This window comes from Heptranchias perlo, chromosome 16 (genome assembly GCF_035084215.1).
Source record: "Heptranchias perlo isolate sHepPer1 chromosome 16, sHepPer1.hap1, whole genome shotgun sequence".
Taxonomy (NCBI): domain Eukaryota; kingdom Metazoa; phylum Chordata; class Chondrichthyes; order Hexanchiformes; family Hexanchidae; genus Heptranchias; species Heptranchias perlo.
The window spans coordinates 52,818,924-52,841,977 of NC_090340.1; positions in this window are offsets into that span (position 1 = coordinate 52,818,924).

Genomic DNA, 23,054 nt, shown 5'->3' on the forward strand with positions numbered 1-23,054 from the left:
AATACGTTTGATTATAGAATCATAGAAAGGTTACAGCATGGAAGGAGGCCATTCGGCCCATCGAGTCCATACCGGCTCTATGCAAGAGCAATCAGGCTAGTCCCACTCCCCGCCCTATCCCCGTAGCCCTGCAATTTTTTTCCTTTCAAGTACTTATCCAGTTCTCTTTTGAAAGCCATGATTGAATCTGCCTCCACCACTCCTTCTGGCAGTGCATTCCAGTACCTAACCACTCGCTGTGTAAAAAAGTTTTTTGTCATATCACCTCTGGTTCTTTTGCCAATCACCTTGAATCTATGTCTTCTGGTTCTTGACCCTTTCACCAATGGAACAGTTTCTCTCTATCTACTCTCTATACCCTTCATGATTTTGAATACCTCTATCAAATCTCCTCTCAACCATCTCTGTTCCAAGGAGAACAACCCCAGCTTCTCCAGTCTATCCACGTAACTAAAGTCCTTCATCCCTGGAATCATTTTAATAAATCACTTCTGCACTCTCTCCAAGGACTTCAGATCTTTCTTAAAGCCCAGAACTGGACACAATACTCCAGTTGTGGCCGAACCAGTGTTTTATAAAGGTTCATCATAACATCCTTGCTTTTGTACCCTATGTCTCTATTTATAAAGCCCAGGATCCCGTATGCTTTTTGACCGCTTTCTCAACCTGCCCTGCTACCATCAACGATTTGTGTATATATACCCCCAGATCTCTCTGTTCATATACCCCTTTTAGAATTGGGCCCTTTAGTTTATATTGCCTCTCCTCATTCTTCCTACCAAAATGTATCACCTCACACTTTCCTGGGTTAAATTTCATCTGCCATGTGTCCGCCCATGCCACCAGCCTGTCTGTATCCTCTTGAAGTCTATCACTATCCTCCTCACTGTTCACTACACTTCCAAGTTTAATTACAATTAAGCTTGACTGAGAAGTGTTACAGAGAAGCCTTAGAGGAAGTGTTACACAAAAGAGTTGCAGGAGTGTGTGACAACACAAGCTATGTGCAAGACTTTTACTATGTTAGCGACTGGCAGATCTCCCGTGGCACTCTGTATATTAGTCAGAGGAAGTAATATTTTATAAGGAGAGGAAAGACCTGCAGCTGAAGCAAGAAGAGGGCAAATAGGGGAGGGCAAACAGTGGGCCGTACCCCATTATGAGTTTACAGGACAAGAACGTCGCACTTTCAGTTAAGTGAGGAGCAGTATGCCCTGCAGCTCTGCTTTATTAAGGAGGGTGCTACAGAACTATGTCACCTGTAGCAATACCAACTGCAGCTCAGCACCAGGTCAAACACACGCTATTGCCTGCGGCCCTGAAGGTAACCGTGGTCCTGAATTTCTACACCTCGGGGTCATTCCAAGTTGCGACAGGTGACTAAACAACATTAGTCAATCTGCGGTGCGTTCCTGTCATGGATACGCTCTTCACCAATCCAAAGAAACTCTGGATTGGTGAAGAGCGTATCCATGACAGGAATTTGGTGCAAAATGGTGATTTTAAATTACCATCAGACAAATTCAAAAACTAAAGCTCACCCTTGTGCAAACCCCTAGTGCCTGTCTTAGTTGCTGTCTCCAATGACTGCAACATGGGAGGTGGAAGGCTGCTAATTCATCCACTGAGGGCACTTAAGATGGCTGTGGTGGGTGACCTCGAGGAGTTCTGGCCTGAGAGAGCCATGCTGCAGCCATGGCAGACTGGCCCAGCTGGCTTTCTGACACCAACACGGGCAGTGTTTGAGGAGCTAGTGAAGGAGCAGGCATGCTGCCACCTTGAGTGGACAGTATGTGCCTCTCCCACGATGCCACTGCCATTCACCGCACCTCAGCACTCCTGCTGCTCTGCACAAGAACAGAGTGTAAAAGTGATGTAACGGTTTGGAAATACATTCCGTGCTTTCCTTCACGTTTCATAAACTGGAGGAGATGATGGAACCTAAAGCATGAATAGCAGCAGTTTGAGCTTCCACTGAAGCTGTAAGAGTTGTCACCATTGGCTCCATAACTGAGGGCCCTGCCACAGTGTAGATATAATTATTTGACTCCACTACTTTGCCTGCAATTATTTGACTGTGCTGTATTGCCTGCTATTCTTTGTCTGTGTTGTGTTGTTTTGTGTGCTTTAATTGTTTGATTTTGCTGTTCTGCCTGCCTTTATTTAACTGCGTTGCTTTGCCAAGTATTAAATGACCGTGGTGTTTTGCCTGCTATTATTTGATTACTATTTTTACTGCCATTACTTTACTCTGCCATCTTGCCTGCTATTTTGTCTTGCAGTGGCCTAAACTAAACTAACCTAAATTCGTTTAAATGTTTTTTCGTCTTGAATTTTATACACTGCCAGTTCAATTTTGCAGCCATCCTTTTCTTTACAAAAGGGAGCAAACTACTAAATATAATGTCAAGTCTGGAAATCATAGTCTCGTTACAAAGCTCTGGAGGCCACTCTGATGTTTTGTGGTTTACCTCACACTGTGTAAACTTAGTAGTAAATGGATAATAGAATAATGTCTTTCTCAGTAAAACTATGTTTTCCATTTTAAACCACACTGATGCTTCCCAGTTAAAGCAGTTCCATCCGTTGTAGATTATTCATATGGTATCCAAACTTTTTCAGTCATGTGGTTAGATCTATTCCGCAGTGGTAAACTGGGCACATTAACAGCAGTGGCAGGAAATGTAAAGATGTCTTTTTATGAAAACGCCTGTCACCACAACTGGTCTAATGTCACTTATTTTAATTTTTGTGCACTATTGATTCTGTTACATTTCCCCATTTGTGCCTTATCTATTATTTTATTGTGACCAAGTTATGCTTTATTTGCATCATCTGTCATGCCCAGCCTCATCTTACCAACAAGGCCTCGTCAGGACTATGTGGCACCACCAGATATTGATATAAACCTCTGAATGATTGCTAAATCTGTGTTTTCAAGATTTTATCATGATATATGCCATTGTTTATTGAAATATTTTGATTTTCTTAGATCGTCTGCAAATTCTGTTCCATATGTTGTTTACATAAGGGCTAGTAAATGTTTTGGTTAAAATCTTCTCTATATGCATCTAACAAAATCTGTTTTAACAACTTAACTGCTGTTATCAATAAATCTAAAATAGTGTCACACCCTTGTACTTGACATGTGTTCCAACAACATTCACACTGAATATTTTAAAATCCTGGATCATGGCCCCTCAATTTTCACTTTACCAATTAAAAAAAGGTTTATCCCAGACTGCTTCTTCATAAAGTAGAGCCCTAATTCCCAGAGTCACTCTTGCTGCTCCTCTTTCAAATCTCTATAATGTATCAATGTTCTTTTAAAGCTGTGGCTCCAAAATTGTGCAAATACTTAAAATGTAGTCTTGCTTCTTGCCAATGAGTTCTACGAGGTGGGAGTTCTCATTTTATTATTTTTTTTCTTTTAAGAACTGATTGCCATGTGTGTGTGAGAGGGCGGTGGATTAGTGATGGTGGATGCATCTGTTTTCCTTGGTACTACTAGCAGCTGATCAATGTAAAATGAGGGTAGTGTAATCTCTGCTGGTGTAGGAACATCCATATCTGAACATCGGCAGTATGCAGGTAATTAGGTGCCTCTACAATATGGTAGGGTGAGGTTACATTGTTTTCGCTGCTCCAGTTTTCACCCTTGATAGTCCTGCAGTCCAAATCCTTTATCCAGGTTTCTCCACCAATGATAAATTTTTTTGTGGCCTATATAGGTGACACTAGGCTCCAAAGTGAAGATCTTTTGACCAGAGAAATGTAAAAACCATAAAACCTTAGAAGATCTGAAGAGCCCGTGCAAAGGCCCTTACTTCAATCAGAGTAAAAACCTGCCCTTTATAATGTTGGATCCAAACCGAAGTTTAGCATTAGCAGGGCATGCAGCCCAAATGCAAATCTCCTAGTTCTGCGGTCAAGAAAAATTCATTCAAAAGTCAAGTGATTATAGAGCCCCTAGCGCATGAACTGAATCGAGGCGGCACTAAACACAAACATCCACGCCATCCATACTGGTACCAGGAGCCATTCTGGTACTATCTGCCCTGGTTAACTATGAACTAACCTGTAATGTGCAGCTAGAATATCCGGAGAAGAATTTTTTGTCAACTGTGCCCAAAATTTAATTTTTGTCATATTTTGCATTGAGTATTTTTGCACCACCAGTTTTTTTTATTTGATTGGCTTGCTCCAGAAAGTTTTAAATTGATATCAGGTTTATACTAACATATTTCCCTTTTTCCAGAATGAAGGATTAATTTACCTCACACTCGAGAAGATAATGAATCCAAATCAGAATTACATAGAATTACATAGAATGTACAGCACAGAAACAGGCCATTCGGCCCAACAGATCCATGCTGGTGTTTATGCTCCACACAAGCCTCCTCCGTCCCTACTTCATCTAACCCTATCAGCATATCCTTCTATTCCTTTCTCCCTCATGTGTTTATCTAGCTTCCCCTGAAATGCATCTATGCTAGTTGCCTTAACTACTCCTCGTGGTAGAGAGTTCCACATTCTAACCAAAATGGTAGATACGTGCCATTCTGCTGATGAAGTTTCTGTGCATTCCAAATCTATTGTAGTAACAAAAGTAAACCGGCCAATCACAAAACACCTGGAATGAAGCTCCTTCATATATCTTAACCAGCTAAATTGCCACTTAACTGATATAACTGTGGAAGGTTTGGTTCATCCTTTTTTTCCCACCGCTCTACCATTGGCGACCCTGCCTTCAGCTGCCTAGGCCCTAAGCGCTGGAATTCCCTCTCTAAACCTCTCCACCTCTCTCTCCTCCTTTAAGACACTCCTTAAAACCTACCTCTTTGACCAAGCTTTTGGTCACCTGTCCTAATATCTCCTTATGTGGCTTGGTGTCAGATTTTGTCTGATAATGTTCTTGTGAAGCATCTTGGGATGTTTTACCACATTAAAGGCACAATATAAATGCAAGTTGTTGTTTTTTATTCATTGTGGGGATACAGGTGTCACTAGCAAGTTCAGCATTTAGTGCCCATCCTCAGTAGCCCTTGAGAAGGTGATGGCGAGCCGTCTTCTTGAACCACTGCATGTGGTGAAGGTGCTCCCAAAGTACTGTTAGGTAGGGAGTTCCAGGATTTTTACCCAGCGACCATGGAACATCCAGCATAAAACATTTCCAACACAGCAGAACAAAAATCAAGAAAATCCTGATTTTACCCACACGAGCCAGTCCGACCAAAAAGTAAATCTCGGATCCTTAATATTCTCAGTAAAGTCTGTTCTCTACCAGGTCATGGCTCTTATCCATCTGCACTTCCCTCATGCAATCAAAGTACATTGTATTCTGGCTGGCAAAATGCAGCTGTCAGTATTTTATGAATGTTCAGGTATTTATTGTAAACAAAAATTACAGTAAAATTACATCCATATGTGGTTATGCGGCTTTTCTTTACATTGTACCTGTCTCAGAAGGTTTAAAATATTTACTTACAATCCATGACATTGATTTACAGATTGGAAGCTACAGTGAAGTGTTTATACACCATAATACATTGGGGGGAAAAAAAATTGAATAAGGGCCGTTTTCGGGCGCAGGTAGCATGATGCGCTAGTACCCCACGCCCGATGGCCCCTACGCAGGCAGCACATGAACTTTGTGCTGCCTGCTTATTATCATTGTAAACAATTTTACAACACCAAGTTATAGTCCAGCAATTTTATTTTAAATTCACAAGCTTTCGGAGATTTTCTCCTTCCTCAGGCAAATGTTTGCCTGAGGAAGGAGAAAATCTCCGAAAGCTTGTGAATTTAAAATAAAATTGCTGGACTATAACTTGGTGTTGTAAAATTGTTTACAATTGTCAACCCCAGTCCATCACCGGCATCTCCACATCATGCTTATTATCATGATAGCTCCCTGCAGTCAGCGCTACCCACGCTGCTGAGAGACTGCACGGAAAATGAGGTATTTGGAAATGGGGCATGCACAGCGCACGTCATCAGCAGCCTGCGCCTCTTAAAGGTGCAGGTGCACATTATAAATGGCAGGTACACAGTTCACTAGGATGGCCACGAGGACGACAGGACCGGCGCGAGAGAGGGCTCCATGCTTCTCTGATGATGCACTGGAGGCCCTGGTGGAAGGGGGGATGAAAGGAGGGCCAACATTTACCCACAGAATGGCAGGAGACCCTCCAGACTGCAGCTCCGCAGGCATTGGCAGGCTGTGGCATAGGAAGTCAATGCCAGCAGCATGGCACCACGCACGTGAGTGCAGTGCCGAAAGAAGTTCAATGATTTGACACGAGTGGTCAAGTTGAGTGAATGCAAGTGTCAAGTGGCACATCCTACCAACTGCACCACTGCTCCACCCCCATCGCACCCCCCATCACTCACCTACCAATAAACACTGCCCATCTATAAGCAATGCTGCACTTGGCATGCTGCATCTCACCCGCACATAGTACCACACTTGCAGGCCACACAACCACCACTCTCAGGTCAAACACAATGGCAGCTATTTGATCACAACAGGCACATCACCGACACACCTTGCAGGATACTCACTGACACACTGTCGTCTGTCTTGCAGGAGATGGTGGCGCATAACAGCTGGCAGCAGGAGGGACCTGAGGGTGGACGGGAACACTTACACGTCCTCACCCCCCCCCCCCCAGAGGAGAAAGTGCTTCGGATCATTGGGTGGACCGTCGCTGCAGCTGTGACAATATGCCGCGCTGGAGGTCCCGATTAAGGGGGTCTCTGCCTATCTAATGCTCCTTCTCCTTTCCCACATCTCCCTCCTCTCATAATCTTTTCTGACTCACATGCTGCAGATGCTATCGGCATGCACATGTTACTTGCTCCTCTCCCTGCTCCATAACTCAATCTGTTTCCCTTTGAAATTGCAGATACCCAAGAACACGTGGTGGCACCATCCGAGGAGGAGGAGGTGGAGGAGGAGGAGGAGAGGGACACTGAAGCCACACCGTCACTCGATCTGACACTTGCTTCCACCAGCTCAGAGACTGACACTGCGATTCCTTTAGAGGCTAATTTAGTGGAGAGATCTGCACCCGGTGAGACACTGGGCACAAATGCATAGGAGCCGGAGCGAGTGGATTAGATATCACAGGTGCCAGATTGCCAGAGGGTAAGGTCACTCACTAGTTCTGCTGCAGAGGAGTCAGATGTGGACTTTGATGGGCCAAGTTACAGAAGACAGCTGATGGGCGTACACCACCAAATGCTCGGGGCACTGGAAAGCCTAACAGAAAGCCTGCGCACAATGACTCAACTTTCCAGCTCCAACTCGGCACAGGGCTTTGCGGAGAGCTTGGAGCCCATCCTTTCCAACATGGAATGGGTGGTCACCTCCATCAGCACGCCTGTGGAACCCACCATGATACAGTGTCTGATGGCCGATGTTGCAGCTTCCATTGCAGCACAAACCAATGTCATCAAAGGACTGCAAGCTACGGTTGCTGCTCAGACTGCTCCAAAGGAAGCTCAGACTGCTGCTATCGTGGGCCTGAGGACCACTGTGGAACGGGGCTACCAGGGCGTCACGGCACTCCAGCAATCCATTCTCCAGCTATCAGCAGGATTGCTGAGGCACCGCCCCAGGAGAATGGCAGTGGCACCATGGCAGTTGGACCTGCTGTTCTCTCTCAGGAGGACAGCATTCCTGCTCCCACCCCTGCCACTCTACCAGTGCCCTTGTTGTTGCCTATCGGCCAGCCAGGCCAGACTGCTGCAGCCCATGCTGAGATGGTGCAGTCTGAAGCTGGGCCCTCCCGGCCCAAAGCTGCTCGAGGTCATCCTCCAAGGCCATCTGCACACTCCTCAATTGAAGGCCAGCAGCCTCCCAGCACACATGCTCCAACTACTAGGGAAACACCTCATAGCAGCACTAGGAAAGATAAAGGCACACGGACAACAGGCACTAAGGGAATGCACAAGGGTGAATAGTTCTGTTCTATTTCCATAATTTCATTTACTCATTGATAAATGTGATTTTGAATTTGCATTTTGTGGTGGCTTTTATTTGTGCGATGAGCTGAGGGGGAAACCAATGTGCAATCAGATGGAGGGCGATTTGCTTGTCTTGTGGGAGCGGAAAAGTGGGGAGTGTAGGACTGTTGGTGAGTTGGGGGATGTAGTTAATATTATTGATAGCCGGCACGGATCAGGCGAGCACGCAGAGCGCTTGCAGACAAGGCGTGTGCTCCCTGTTATACCGTTGCATCTTCCTCCACTTCCTCTTCCGGCTCCTCCACCTCATCCTCCTCAGCCTCTTCCTCCTCAGCTTCCTCAGTCTCCTCCTCCTCCACCTCCAGCTCAATGTCTTCTCCGGCCATTGGTGGCAAAGGCTGGTCCCTCATGATGGCAAGGTTATGCAGCATGCAGCATACCGCCGTGCATCTTCCCAATCACTCAGCGGAGTACTGCAGGGCTCCTCCCAACTGGTCCAGGCAGCGGAAGCGTTATTTGAAGAGGCCTATGATGTGCTCCACGATGTTGCGTGTGGCAGCATGGCTCTCATTATAAGCCTACTGTACACGTATGCGTGGGTTCCTGACCGGAGTCATGAGCCACAGCATGAGGTGATAGCCCTTGCCTTGTTGCCCAGTAGCCAGCCTTTGACTTGCCGAGGCAAGTGAAAAATAGCTGGCAGGTTGGACTGCCGCACGACAAAAGCGTTGTGACTGCTCCCAGGGTAGCAGGTATCGACTTCCATGATTCAATGAGTGTGGTCACACACCAGCTGCATGCTCAGGGAGTGGAAGCCCTTTCAGTTTACGAAGATGGCCGAGTTGATATGCGGGGCATGCAGGGCAATGTGCATGCAGTCAATGGCACCCTGCACCATGAGGAAGCCAGCAATGTGAGCGAGCCCCCATGCTTGTTTGTTCTGCTTGTCTCTGTCAAGAGGGAAGTTTTAATGAACCTGTTCCTCATCTCATACAGTACGTCTGTGACCTCCCTTATGCAGCAGGGCACTGCACAGTGCGAGATGTTGCACATGTTGCCAGCAGGGGCCTGAAATAATCCTGAGCCGTAGAAATTCAGCGCCACAGTGACCTTCACAGCCATAGGCAATGCTGTCCTTGCCCTGCTTTGAGGCTGCAGTTGTGGCCGCACCAGTTGACAGATCTCGGTCATGACTTCCTTGGTGAACCTCAGGCGTCGGATGCAATCCTCCTCGGTCATGTTAAGGTAAGAGAATTGGTCCTGGAAGGCCCTCATTGGAAAGAGCCTCCTGCTCAGTGCCCTGCACCTCCTCGTCCTCCCTCTCCTAGCAGCTTGACCTGTTGTGCGTGGCCTCTCTGCATGCTCCCAATCGTGGTCAATGCCTAGTGGGAGCCTGGCAGACCACCCATGGTTGCCAGGAACGTTGTTCAACCATGGTTGTAACTTTCCGAACCGTTAGGCAGTACCTGCCAAAGCACTCTCAAATGTACGCTAGCAACAGTCAGTAAGTATAGGGAGCTTCAACAAACACTTCCTATTCCACCAGCAGCCAGAAGCAATAATCCAGCAACTAACCTGCAACACCTGCATAGTCCCTTTAAATAGCACTGATGGGGGGTCCTCCAGGCACTCTAAGACATGTTCAGATGGTCGGGGTTAAGACTGTGCGTTGAGTTAAGCATTAAAGTCCAAAAGTGTCTATCACTTTAAATCAGCGTTGCACAGTGATTGCACGCATTTTCTCCTTACTTTACACGCTTCTGGTGTTTGGTATTTGCGCCTTGCGCTAACTCCTATACCAAGATGGCACCCGGCGCACGTCACGCTGGAAACATGCGTGCGCAGCCAAGACGTCACCTTGGATGTCGGAGAGGCCGTGTGACGCCGAAACAACGGGCGCTACACGGCCCAATTTAATACCCATTGTTTCTTCATATGAAGTAACATTCTTAGTTCAATGGCTCAACTTTCCATAATTAAATTCCAGCTATTGTCTGTTGGGTTGAAAATTGAAGTGAGTTAATAAATAAAGTCAAAGAATAATTTTTAGTGTAGTTATCTTCAGCCGAAAATTCGAAATAAACAAAAATCCATGTGACATATAAATATATTCTCCTAGGAAACAATCAGAATACACTCGAGCACATTACAACAATGTCTACACTTCAAAAGTACTTAATTGGCCGTAAAGCGCTTTAGGATGTCCTGAGGTCATGAAAGGCGCTATAAAGATGCAAGTTCTTCCTTTCTTTCATTTTCTTTCTTTCTTTCACAAACTTCTCTCCAAATCTTTTCAGTCGGCATAGCTTTCTCATTCACCTCATAACTTCTCCGACTCACCGTAAGAAATGCCACACAAGATCCACAAGTGTGTGGATATACACTTAAATTACTAATTATTCACCTAATTCAAATGCACGTGATTTGTTTTTGGGGTTCATTTCCTAAAACATTTCTTAGATGGGAGCAAGGTGAAAAGTCAGTTACCGCTTTCTATCCGTCTTGTTCACCTCCTTATCCGCTTGTATTTTCTCGTAAAAAAGTAAACCATAGAGGGAAATTTAGCACATAGGTCTCCAGTTGAATTATTAAGAGAAACAGCATTCAGTTCAGATCTTCTAGATTCATGCAGAGCATAACCTTATACGGGGAGGATCATGAAGGTAGCTTATTTGGAGCTTTCCCTATTTACACAGTGTTGTGGGCGGATGGGAGAAACAGACTTTACATTGATTCACTGGGAGAGTGAATAGGATTGATGCTCAAGCTGTAGCTCTTGCCATAACATTGATATCCCTTTTGGTTTTCAACTGCACAGTATGGTTGAAAGAGAACCCCAGTTTGCTCCTTCAGTAGCCCAGTATGAAGTTGAGCCATACAGATGTGGAAGGTCCCAGGTCCAATCCACAAGTTTGTGCTAAGTTAGCTGGTTTCAGCCAGGGTGGCAACAAGGCTACATTGATTGGCTTCTGTAACCCTGGGCCAGGAATTGGGCTCAGTTCTGATACCTATCCCGTCAAACAGCCTACTGACAATCATTATGCAGGCTCACATATGAAAAATGACCATTTGAGTCTGGTTGTAGAAGGCAACTGTTGCCTTTAGAACCATTCCTGAGCATGATTCGGTATCTTCAGGAAAGAAGGGGTGAACATTAGAGAGTGGTAGTAAAAGAAGGAAGACTTCAAGTTTTCATCAACTGCAGATCCAATTTGAAACGAATCAGCTTCGTTTTCAGTGATGAGTTAGGAACTCAAGCTGACACTGAATTTTAACTTAGGACCGGAATTTCCTCGATTCGACTTACGTCAAAATTCCGCCAAAATATATGCCGGTTTCTACGCTGATCTTGTTGGCGGCAATTTATGCCTAAATTTCCTGAGAATATGATTAGCATACACCTGAATGTAAAAATCACCTTTAAACGAGCTGAAATCAGCATAAACAATTGGGGCCCGAGGAGCGCGTGGAACATACGACACCTTCTTTATCTTATTGATGTTATGAAAATAAAACTGTGAAGCCATCAAACCATCATCTATGCGCGTTAAGCACCAGATGTTTAAGAAAATGCAACAGTGAAAGCTTTTCTCTTTTTAATGTAACAGATTGTGATGCCACAAAAAATGTATCTAGAAAATACAGCGCAGGTTTCCATTAGGAGAAATATTCAAAAGTTGCTAAAACACCAGAAATAGTGACTTTGGGTCCTGCTGTGCCTAAAATGTTGGGTGGAAATTTACACCCGTTCAGAACTGGCGTAAATGTAGGAAACTAGCATACTCTCTGGCCTTTTGCATGGGGGTAGGGTTATGCTAATGAGCTAAGTGGGGTTAAGCAGACGTAACTCGCGACCGGTACAAATAGTTGAGAAAATTCGCATGCAAAGAGGTTCTGGCATGAAACCAGCGTAAGTCACTTATATGTGAATTTCCTTCGAAAACCCCAATTGTTTCACTGGTGCAATGCGGCTCTTATGTATTGTTGCGCCGAAAATTATGAGGAATCTCAGGGCCTTGTTGTTTACTGAGTCCATCTCATTCTCAAACAAAACCATTCCCTCCAGTTCGAGAAGCTCCTTGTAAATGGGATTCATACAGGTCAATAAATATTGATGGATGGAATAATGCATGGTATATAAAAAGAAATACATTTACTTCAATTTTTCCACAAAAAAATGCTTTGCTCCACAATCTGCTGAAGTGCTTTGTTCAGAGAGCTCGATTTTTTTCCTGCAAGCAGGCAGCCCACATAACATGATGGTAGCTGTAAAATGGTATGTGTTGTTTGTGCCTGTTATACCCACCGTTATTTAAGGAACTTTGCAGAACCATCATGGTTAACTACTGTATGTGCAACGCTCTCCAAGGAACATAAAATCTAAAGCAGAAAATGATAGGGTATCAAATTGACTCCTTCGCCCAAATGTCTCTACCCCAAAATTGCTGACAATGCCAGCTGAAAATTGGTTTTAATCTCCTGTTAGTAAAATATATAAGGGAAGCCTTTCAGTTTCTTTCTGCCTGGCAAAGTAGAATTCCTTATCTTCTAATCCCAATCGGGATGACAGTAGAGATGCTAAAATTAGCCTCAATTCCCCTGGGCTAGGGATGGAGGAAGTCAGCCAAGGTTTTTGCTCCTGATTGCTAAGGGGTGACTGGAAAGTATGGATGTTGGATCAGGGCTGGGTTGGGCTTGGCTGTGACATCCTTCAAGATGGAAAACAGCCTGTCAACATTCATTGTCCGGGTGCACCCATATAGAATCCCCATCTGGTTGAGGTACCTGAAGGTTGCTGGCATCTGTGGAACGATACCCCAACAAGATATCCGTTCCTTCAAGAAAGGAGAGAAGAAAACGTGTGGAAAATGAGCTTGTGGGCTATCGTAAAACAAAATTGTAAAATAAATATAAGGGCTGATTTTCCGAATTAAAATTCATGGATGGCAAACGGTACGAAATGTGCCCACGATTTCTTAATGCATGCTCTCAGCAAGGCTCCACACTGGGAGCGCCAATTTAGAAAATCACACATACAATGGCTGCAGTTGCTTGAAATTTTGAGGGTATTCTACGGATCGATTGCGTCAGAATCAAATTCCTATATACAGAAGGACCTCGCTTTCTTAACAGGAGGCCTGTGGGTTTACAGTCTTTTTTTGCTAATTTTAACAAGTGTTTCAACTTTTTCCAAAGCTGATATTTTGGAATAACGAATGGCATGCATATTCAACTGTCTTCTGGCACACAATATTAAGTAGATTATGGAATGCTTAATAATAGCCAAGCTTATTCATGTGCAGGACGAGGGCCACTTCAGACTAATTGGTCCTCATTCTAGGAGACTGACATATGGCTTAGAGTTTCATGTAAGCAAGTGAACTGGTATGTAAATAAGGGAGCAGAACCGAGAGTACCAAAAATCCAGCCAGCATCTGTTTTATTTAGAACATTCTGTACTTTATCAAAAGCTTATGATTCCTATCTTTCTGAATTGGTTTCAGAATACAAAACTTACACAGCCACTTTTTTAAACAGCAAGTTTCACTTGAAAGCCAGTTTGCTCGAGGTACAGATTTTTCCCTATTCATATCAATGAAAGTAAATCATACATACAAACTCTTTTTATAAGCACTGTTTGATTGTTTAATAACTTTGCGTTGGCTACGATGGAAAGAAGCTGAGGGTCTGTAAACTCCATCTACTGCCACCTTTATTTTATTCTATTAAGCTTTGTGGTTTCCTCTACTTAAAACTATGTGATTTATGGAATGTTATATAGTAGAGACACAATATGATGAAGCTGATAGTGCTCTGAGTTCATCCTGTTATATTCCAGGGTGGGTCCAGAACGCATGTGTGAACAGTGAAATAACTGCATATGTGCACGATTACAGACATCCAGTTGTTCAAAAGCCATGATTTCAGCTTTAAGACAATTATACATGTGAAATCTTGTGCTTCCACAGTTGTTTAAAGTTAATTTCATGACTAAATTTCTGGCTGTAGGCATTCCCCATCATTGTCGAAAGATCCATTCTGCTCAGCATGTTGCTTGTTGGTGAAAGTTCAGGTAAACTGAGAGCTTAGTCCACCAATAGGCAAAACACAACAGCAGCCAACAATACCAAGTGCCATTGGAGGCTTTTTGGAAATCGACCTCATTTATTTATTCTCTTTCTTTTGTTGGTAGAAAATTAATTGTCTCTCTCTCCAGTGATCCGCTTGGGGAAATTTAGGAACTGAAAAAGACTTGGCCAACAAATGATCACTCTTTTTGATTGATTTCAACCTCATCTTTCAATCATATTCCTCTATCCTTCTTTCTGCAAACAGGCATAAGTAGCTGTCTCTTGAACCCATTACATTATTTGCTTGAATGGCTTTCCCTGGTAACTTATTCTGTATTGAAACTATTGCTATTTCTATCTGGTCTGCCATTAATCTCTGTGAAAGACAAGTTTTTAACAAATTCAGAGCATGAAAACAACATTCTACATATTGCATCTGCTACACAACAGTACCTCACTGCCAACTGATTAAAACAAAGGCGCTCCACCTTTAGACATAGGTCAAGTCTCAGAACTTGACCCCAACTTTATTATACTGTAATGCTTAGTGTTTTTCAGTCAAATGTTTGCTTTTTACAATAAAGCAATTTGTGTACTGTGCTAGCATAAGTAATGTCCTAGAATTAAGGGATTAATAGCACTATTATGCTGTTGTGATCTGGAATACACTTGCCCAGAATTTGCTGTCAAAATAACAATGAGGCTAATGGCGCTCACCGTTATTTATGCTAAAATCGCACAGCAACTTCAAGCGAGGGCAGATGCGAGGTTAAAGGCAAAGGTCCGGTCGTTGCTGTCCGAGATGCACCGCTCCGACGTTAGCTTCGCGAAAACGGCATCTCGTTGCCTGACTCACAATTCAAATGGATTGAACAATGTGAAATTCCTGTAGCCACATGGTAGAATAGAATTAAACTCGCCACAGATAGGTAGGACTTCTCCATTTCAGTACCATTTTTAAAGGTGTGATAAGTGTTAATTACTGATATACAACCTCTCTGGCACTGAAAATTAACTATTACAAGTATAGATTCTCATTCCTTCAGCTTTTAATTATTGTTGGAGATTTAATAAAAAATTAAATACATTTTTTTTACTTTATCTTTCTGTCTCTTTTTTCTGTCTCTCTTAATCCAATCTTTCTTTCCCTCTCTTTATTTCTCTTTCTGTACCTGATTTGATATTCTAACTTACACTTCCTGGTTCAAACCCTGCGCTGTTCATTTCATAATCCTTCAATCTGATTGGTTAAGGAGATACATAGTTGCTTGCCCTGTTCACACAGATCCCAGATGCCCTGTAGAGGGCACCAGGCCATTTCCAACTCTCATTTCCAGCAACTTCCAGTGCAACGTCTCACGGAAATTAAACAGGCAAGGGCAAGTCTGTCTGACGGCTTGTACGTTGACCAGCTATAGCAAATTCTGGGCCATTGCCTGAATGGATGGTGGAAGCAGATGCAATGGTAACTTTCAAATGGGATTTGGATCTCTACTTGAAAAGGAAAAATTTGCAGGACTATAGAGAAAGAGCAGGGGAGCGCGACTAATTGGTAGCTCTTTCAGAGAGCTGGCACAGGCACGATGGGCAGAATGGCCTCCTTCTGTGCTGTATGGTTGGAAAACTGCAAACATAACACCCCTATTCAAGAAGGGAGTGAGACAGAAAGCAGGTAACTATAGATCAGTTAGCCTAACATCTGTCATTGGGAAAATGCTAGAATCCATTATTCAGGAAGTAGTAGCAGGACATTTGGAGACTCATAATACAATCAAGGAGAGTCAACATGGTTTTATGAAAAGGAAATCATGTCTGACAAATTTATTAGAGTTCCTTGAGGAAGTAACGGGCAGGGTGGATAAAGGGGAACCAATGGATGCAGTATATTTGGATTTCCAAAAGGCATTCGATAAGGTGCCACATAAAAGATTACTACACAAGATAAGAGCTCGTGGTGTTGGGGGTAATATACTGGCATGGATAGAGGATTGGCTAACTAACAGAAAACAAAGAGTCGGGATAAAAGGGTCATTTTCAAAATGACAGTCTGTAATTAGTGGGGTGCCGCAGGGATCAGTGCTGGGGCCTCAACTATTTACAATATATATCAATGACTTGGATGAAGGAACAGAGTGTCTTGTGGCCAAATTTGCTGATGATGCAAAGATAGGGGGAAAAGCAAATTGCGATGAGGACACAAAGTGTCTGCAAAGGAATATTGATAGGTTAAGCGAATGGGCAAAAATTTGGCAGATGGAATATAATGTGGGAAAATGTGAAGTCATCTACTTTGGGAGGAAAAATAAAAAGCAAAATATTATTTGATGGAGAAATACTACAAAATGCTGCGGTACAGAGGGATCTGGGTGTCCTCGTACATGAAACACAAAAAGTCAACATACAGCAGGTAATCCGGAAGGCAAACGGAATAGCGGCCTTTATTTCTAGGGGGATGGAGTATAAAAGCAGGGAAGTCATGCTACAACTTTACAGGGTGCTGGTGAGACCACACCTGGAGTACTGCATACAGTTCTGGTGCCCTTATTTAAGGAAGGACATACTTGCATTAGAGGCAGTTCAGAGAAGGTTCACTAGGTTGATTCCAGGTATGGAAGGGTTGTCTTATGAGGAAAGATTGAACAGGTTGGGTCGATACTCATTGGAGTTTAGAAGAATGAGAGGAGATATTATTGAAACATACAAGATTCTGAGCGAACTTGATAGGGTAGATGCTGAGAAGATGTTACCCCTCATGGGAGAATCTAAAACTAGGGGGCATAGTCTCAGAATAAGGGGGTCGGTTCAAGATGGAAATGAGGAGGAATTTCTTCTCCCAGAGGGTCGTGAATCTTTGGAATTCTTTATCCTAAAAAGCTGTGGAGGCTGAGTCATTGAATACATTCAAGGCTGAGTTAGACAAATTTTTGATCAGCAAGGGAGTCAAAGGATATGGGGAAAAGGCGGGAAAGTGGAGTTGTGGGAAAAATCAGCCATGATCTCATTAAATGGCGGAGCAGGCACGAGGGGACAAATGGCCTACTTCTGCTCCTATCTCTTATGGTCTTATGATTCCAGGGATGAGGGACTTTAGTTTTGTGGATAGACTGGAGAAGCTGGGTTTGTTCTGCTTGGAACAGAGAAGGTTGAGAGGAGATTTGACAGAGGTATTCAAAATCATGAAGCGTCTCGACAGAGTAAATAGAGAGAAACTTTTCCCATTGGCGGTAGGGTCAAGAACCAGAGGACATAAATTTAAGTTGATTGGCAAAAGAACCAAAGGTGACATGAGGAAAAACTTTTTTACACAGCGAGTGGTTAGGATCTGGAATGCACTGCCCGAGGGGGTGGTGGAGGCAGATTCAATCATGGCCTTCAAAAGGGAACTGGATAAGTAGTTGAAATGAAAAAATGTGCGGGACCAAGGGGATAGGGCGGGGTGGTGCGACTAGCTGGATTGATCCAGTGCATAGAGCCAGCACGGACTCGATGGGCCAAATGGCCTCCTTCGTGCTGTAACCTTTCTATGATTCTATCATCCTGTCATTAGTTTTTATATGTATGTTTCCAATATGCTCATCTTATTCAGAATATTGAAGGAAGTGAAGTTTCTGTTGAACTGTAATTTCATTGTGAAATCTTTACCTATCAGTTTATCTGCTTCTGTTACAAACCATTCTTAGAACATGAACTGAGATGCAATGATACGTCTTTCCACTAGAAGCTATTTTATGGAAAAGTAAAGGTTTCACATCAATGTTGAGATATTTTGTTTCTCAGGCAGGGGAGAGAAAGCAACTTTCTGTCACTTCAGCAGCTTTTAAATTGCTCTGAACAAATAGACTACTGCTTCTCCAGGTAATTATTTGGTTCAGTGCATAACAAGTTATTATAACACTCTTCAATTTGTATAATTCTGTTCAATTCAAAACAAAGTTACACGTGGGTGACTCATATCTGCATTCACTTGTCTAGAATAACTGAAAAATCACAGATCTCAAGTAATAATAAAATAATAAACCCTAACATCAACTTTCTTAAAGTTCTTTTAATACCAATTTGTATTAGAAGATACAGAAGAAGATGGTGCACCTCAAGGAAGCTGCCAAGATAAGACGACCCAAATGTACATATTTCGCAGGTTGATATGACAAATATACATGCTACAAAGTGTTTCCTGTTCATTTAGCCCACATTTACTGCTAGATACCAAGCCCTCAGAAACCTTCCAACTCTTTCCTGTGCATCCATTCCTCCCTCCCTTCCACTCCACCATTTTGCTGACAGAACTTTCTGACAGAGTCCTACTCTCTAGAATTCCCTTACTAACCATCCTACCCCACCTCTCCACCTCTTTCCCCACCTCTAAAACCCTTCTCAAAATTTCTTCAAACAAACTTTCAGTCACCTCACGTTGCTGTGCCACAAAAGCTTGGCGCCCACTCCCTTTCTCTTCTGTACAACACCTTGGAACGTGCTATATAAATGCATGTTGTTCTCTTGTTCTTGCTCTTCTTCCTCTTACTGTTGTCATTGTTGTTGTTCTGCCTCATGTTCTAGTTTTTTTATTCTTTGACTTTATCCTTCTTCCTCTTTTCTTTCGCACCTATTACTCCAGCAGGGTACACATTTAAGTTGCAACTTACAACTGACACTCTTGACCATTGACCAGAAACTTAACTGGACCAGCCATATAAATACTGTGGCTACGAGAGCAGGTCAGAGGCTGGGTATTCTGTGGCGAGTGACTCACCTCCTGACTCCCCAAAGCCTTTCCACCATCTACAAGGCACAAGTCAGGAGTGTGATGGAATGCTCTCCACTTGCCTGGATGAGTGCAGCTCCAACAACACTCAAGAAGCTCGACACCATCCAAGATAAAGCAGCCCGCTTGATTGGCACCCCATCCACCACCCTAAACATTCACTTCCTTCACCACCGGCGCACTGTGGCTGCAGTATGTACCATCCACAGGATGCACTGCAGCAACTCGCCAAGGCTTCTTCGACAGCACCTCCCAAACCCGCGACCTCTACCACCTAGAAGGACAAGGGCAGCAGGCACATGGGAACAACACCACCTGCACGTTCCCCTCCAAGTCACACACCATCCCGACTTGGAAATATATCGCCGTTCCTTCATTGTCACTGGGTCAAAATCCTGGAACTCCCTTCCTAACAGCACTGTGGGAGAACCATCACCACACGGACTGCAGCGGTTCAAGAAGGCGGCTCACCACCACCTTCTCGAGGGCAATTAGGGATGGGCAATAAATGCTGGCCTCGCCAGCGACGCCCACATCCCATGAACGAATAAAAAAATACTCAAATCTTCACACTTAAAATTATTGTAATTCACCGTATGATGCACGATCATTTATTGACACACGGGATGTGCTGATACATGGCTACTATCAATAATCCCTCTACTTTGCAGCATTGCAGTGACATTGGACACCATGTAATACTGCTGTTGTTATTCAGTAGGAAAGTGATGAAAGTGCTGGCCAATGCATCCATCACCGTTTGATATATGGATGGGCAGCATTTTGATTGAGTACTGCAGATGATCTCAATATAACTGAAGAAGGAAGTGACCATGACTCCCAGTGGCAGTGCCATCCCTGTGGTGCAGGTTAACTGCAGATGTCCTTGCAGCAAATATGTCCTTACAGATCTGCAACTAGCTCTATCCTGACTTGGAGTCTGTGGAGCCCGTTTCCCACTGCCAGTGCTAGTTAGGTATGCCAGGGCCTGTGGATAATGGTTGATGGCACAATGGAAGGTGTGAGCAGTCCAGTTTTAGTGCCTGCTGATCCTCTTGATATGTCTTCTTTCATCTTGTGCTATTTCAACAATGACATACTGTATTTGTGATACCTCATAACGAACCCCCATCACTAACTTTACTTGACCTGCCGACCAGCAAGATGTGTTATTGCTCCCTGAGCTCCCATGAAAGTTTCTATAGTGCGAGCTCCTTTTTCATCAACCCACTTTTCTTAGCTCTTCCTACTTCACTGAAGCCTTATAAATGCTTCAATTACATTTGACATTCCGGGGAATTAGCAGACAAGACTTGGCTATTTTAGGTTCCAGACAAACATTGCATGCAGTTAGGAGAAAGGAAAAAACATTCTCTGAAATGTTTGCTTTTAAAAAAAAAGTAGATTAATTTTGTTTTAATAAAAGTACCAACAAAAATTAATAGCCTGGAGCCAGTCCTAATGGACTATATAAAAAGGCGGAAAAGCCTCTGATCCTTTTAAGAACTCCAGTTGGGTGAAGGGAGTGCCTAAGCGTATGAAAAGCCACATTAGGCTTTAGTTCAATGAATTATAATAGTTGAACAAAACCCTGGCTTCTTTTTGGTTGAGACCACTTTAGGCTGGTCTACAATCTGGAACTGGAAAATCCTGTTTTTCACTAAAGATCTGGATATGTGGAACTGAGCCAGTTTCTGTGGTCTTCCAATGCCTGTTCTGCTCTTGTACCAGTGGCCTCAAGGGCAGAAAATAAACCCCATTGTCTGTTTCATATTGAATTGTTAGTCACAGCTAATTTATACTGAATAAAACACTGCCTTTCCTAAACACACACACACAGCTCCTGAGTTGGAGTGCTGGGCCCAAAATTCCTGGTGATTTACTACTGCCCGTTTTACACTACAGCCAAAGAGCAATTTCACCCCCAAAGTCTCGTGTCTCTAATACACTTTTTTCTTTGAGTATCTCACATGCATTCTATGATTTTATGAGTTCTCTGCAGCATTGGCTGTTTTGGAGTGTCTCCCAGATGCAGAGGAAGACCCTGTTTAAAGTTGTGTCTGTGCAGAAGCAACACCCTATTCATTGATCCTGGTTAGTGCTCTCAGCAGGCTTCTGGAACCCACCCTATCAGGAGAAGTATATCGGGGTGGGACTTCCACCCGCCTGTTCCTTGTGCCCCTGACCCCCGCACACTGCCCAGAATCACAAGCGTTTAATTATATTTTATGTAAATTCTATTTTTTTAAATTTAACTTTAGCAAAGAGTTGTATCTGCCATGAGGCTGACTCACCCGGCAGGGTGCTCGGTGACAGGTCGATGTAGGCTGTAGCCTTCCCTACAACCGGTTTCCCCCTTTTTTTTTGCCACAGGTCCATATCATAGCTTGGTCCTGAATCTTACACATGGATCAAAGGAAGTTCTTTGTTACATGCTTAGGAGCTCTGAACCACGGAGGAGAACTGGTTGGACACATGTCGTCTACATTACAATCTTAATTGTCATTGGGACTTTGCTGGAATAGAGAAACTCAACAAAGGCCAAAGCTCCCTTCATCACCCCTTCTTGACATAGTCCTGGTGGACTATTTCCACGTAAAGTTGGCATCCACCAAAATGACTGACCTGAGTAGAAACAAGTACCTTCTGGTCTGTATGACCTTCATACCCATGCTGATCTCAGCCAGCAGAACAGAGGGATGTTACATTTGGCCTCAGTGCACTGGACCAGGGAGGAGGAAAAAGTGCATGTATGAATGTTAGGTGAGAACTGGATTGAACTCTACTGTGATGCCTCCCACAGTTGAACAACCTCCCAGTACACGCTGTTTAGGCACTCACATGAAGAATAGCTACTTGGGTGAGGCACTGAAGGGCTGTATCATTGCGGAACTGTGCCCCATTTAGAGTCAGCCCCTTCAGCATAGAAACTGGGACATTTTTAAAAAGGATATACTACGTGCTAGGTTTAGAATTGCAAGAGGCCCTGCCTTCTAGAGTTTGCATTTTGCCTAAACCACAGAGGAGCTAAAGCCAGCCAGCCCAAATGATTGATAGCATGCTTTTGTTTTCTGCCTGTGGACAGCTCTCGGCGGTTTTTGGTGATGGTTGTGGGATGTCTCAGGAAAATAATCTCATGAGACCCAAGAAGAAAATCATGAGGCAAAGAAAAGTAATCCTCTTCTAAGGGAAATATTTGTGCTTCCTATTTTGAAGAAAATAGCTGATTCCCTACAGAAGGGAATGTTACAGTCCTAACCTTTGGTTCATCCTTGTTGTGTATAAATAACATTTAAGTATTTGCTATATTTCAAGTAAAGCAGCTAATGATTTTTTTTCCTAATTTGGCCGCATACTTTTATTTCCCCCTACTCACTAACACAGCATAGCATGGTTTCCTGTATAACACTTTATGCTTGACAGATTCCACTTGAGACAACTCCATTTGCTGCCATTTCTTGTTAATTTTTCTTCACTCATAGTTTGATGTGCACGCATCCCGTGGCATGAAAAGGCTACTTGATTGAAAATGTGTTTTAACTGGCTACTTCTCGCCTCCTGTTTCCTATTGTTTCCTTTGTGGCCTGGGACCCACACTCTTCTACCTTTCAGCTCTGCTGTCAGTGTCGATTTGTATGGGCTATTGTCTGCCACTGAGTCAAGAATCAAGGTGGCAGTGCTAGTGAGGTTTTTTCTGGTTAAGGTGTCTATCAACGGTGTCCTGGGTCATTGCTTCTAGTGCAATGTTTATCTAATGATTCTTGCCACTTCCCCTCTCTTTGTTCCTCAAGCACTTTGTTCTTCATCATGGCAAATTAATGACGACACAAAGAACTGAAAAATTACAGCCAAACCCTGATAAGATTACCTTCAATCCGCAGCAGAACATAGTTTTTCATAAGTTGGAAACCTTCAACATTTCCTGTCAGAGCATGTGAATTTGAAAAGCAAAAGCATATTTTTAAGCTAGGTAGGTTTAAACAGTGTCCACAAGGCCTAGCTTTGTGAATCAGATTTGACATTACACTGAATTTACTCAATACGATGGCAACCGTAGCTTGTGTGAGACTTTCCCCTCCAGCACTTCGCTCCGGAGTCAGATCGGGTCTTGACTGAAATATCCTCTCCCGTCACAAAGACTGCCTATTTCCACTTTTGTAAGATCACCCGCCTCCGACTCTGCCTCAGCCTATCTGCTGCTGAAACTCTCATCTATTGCCTTTGTCACCTCCAGACTCGACCATCCTCCA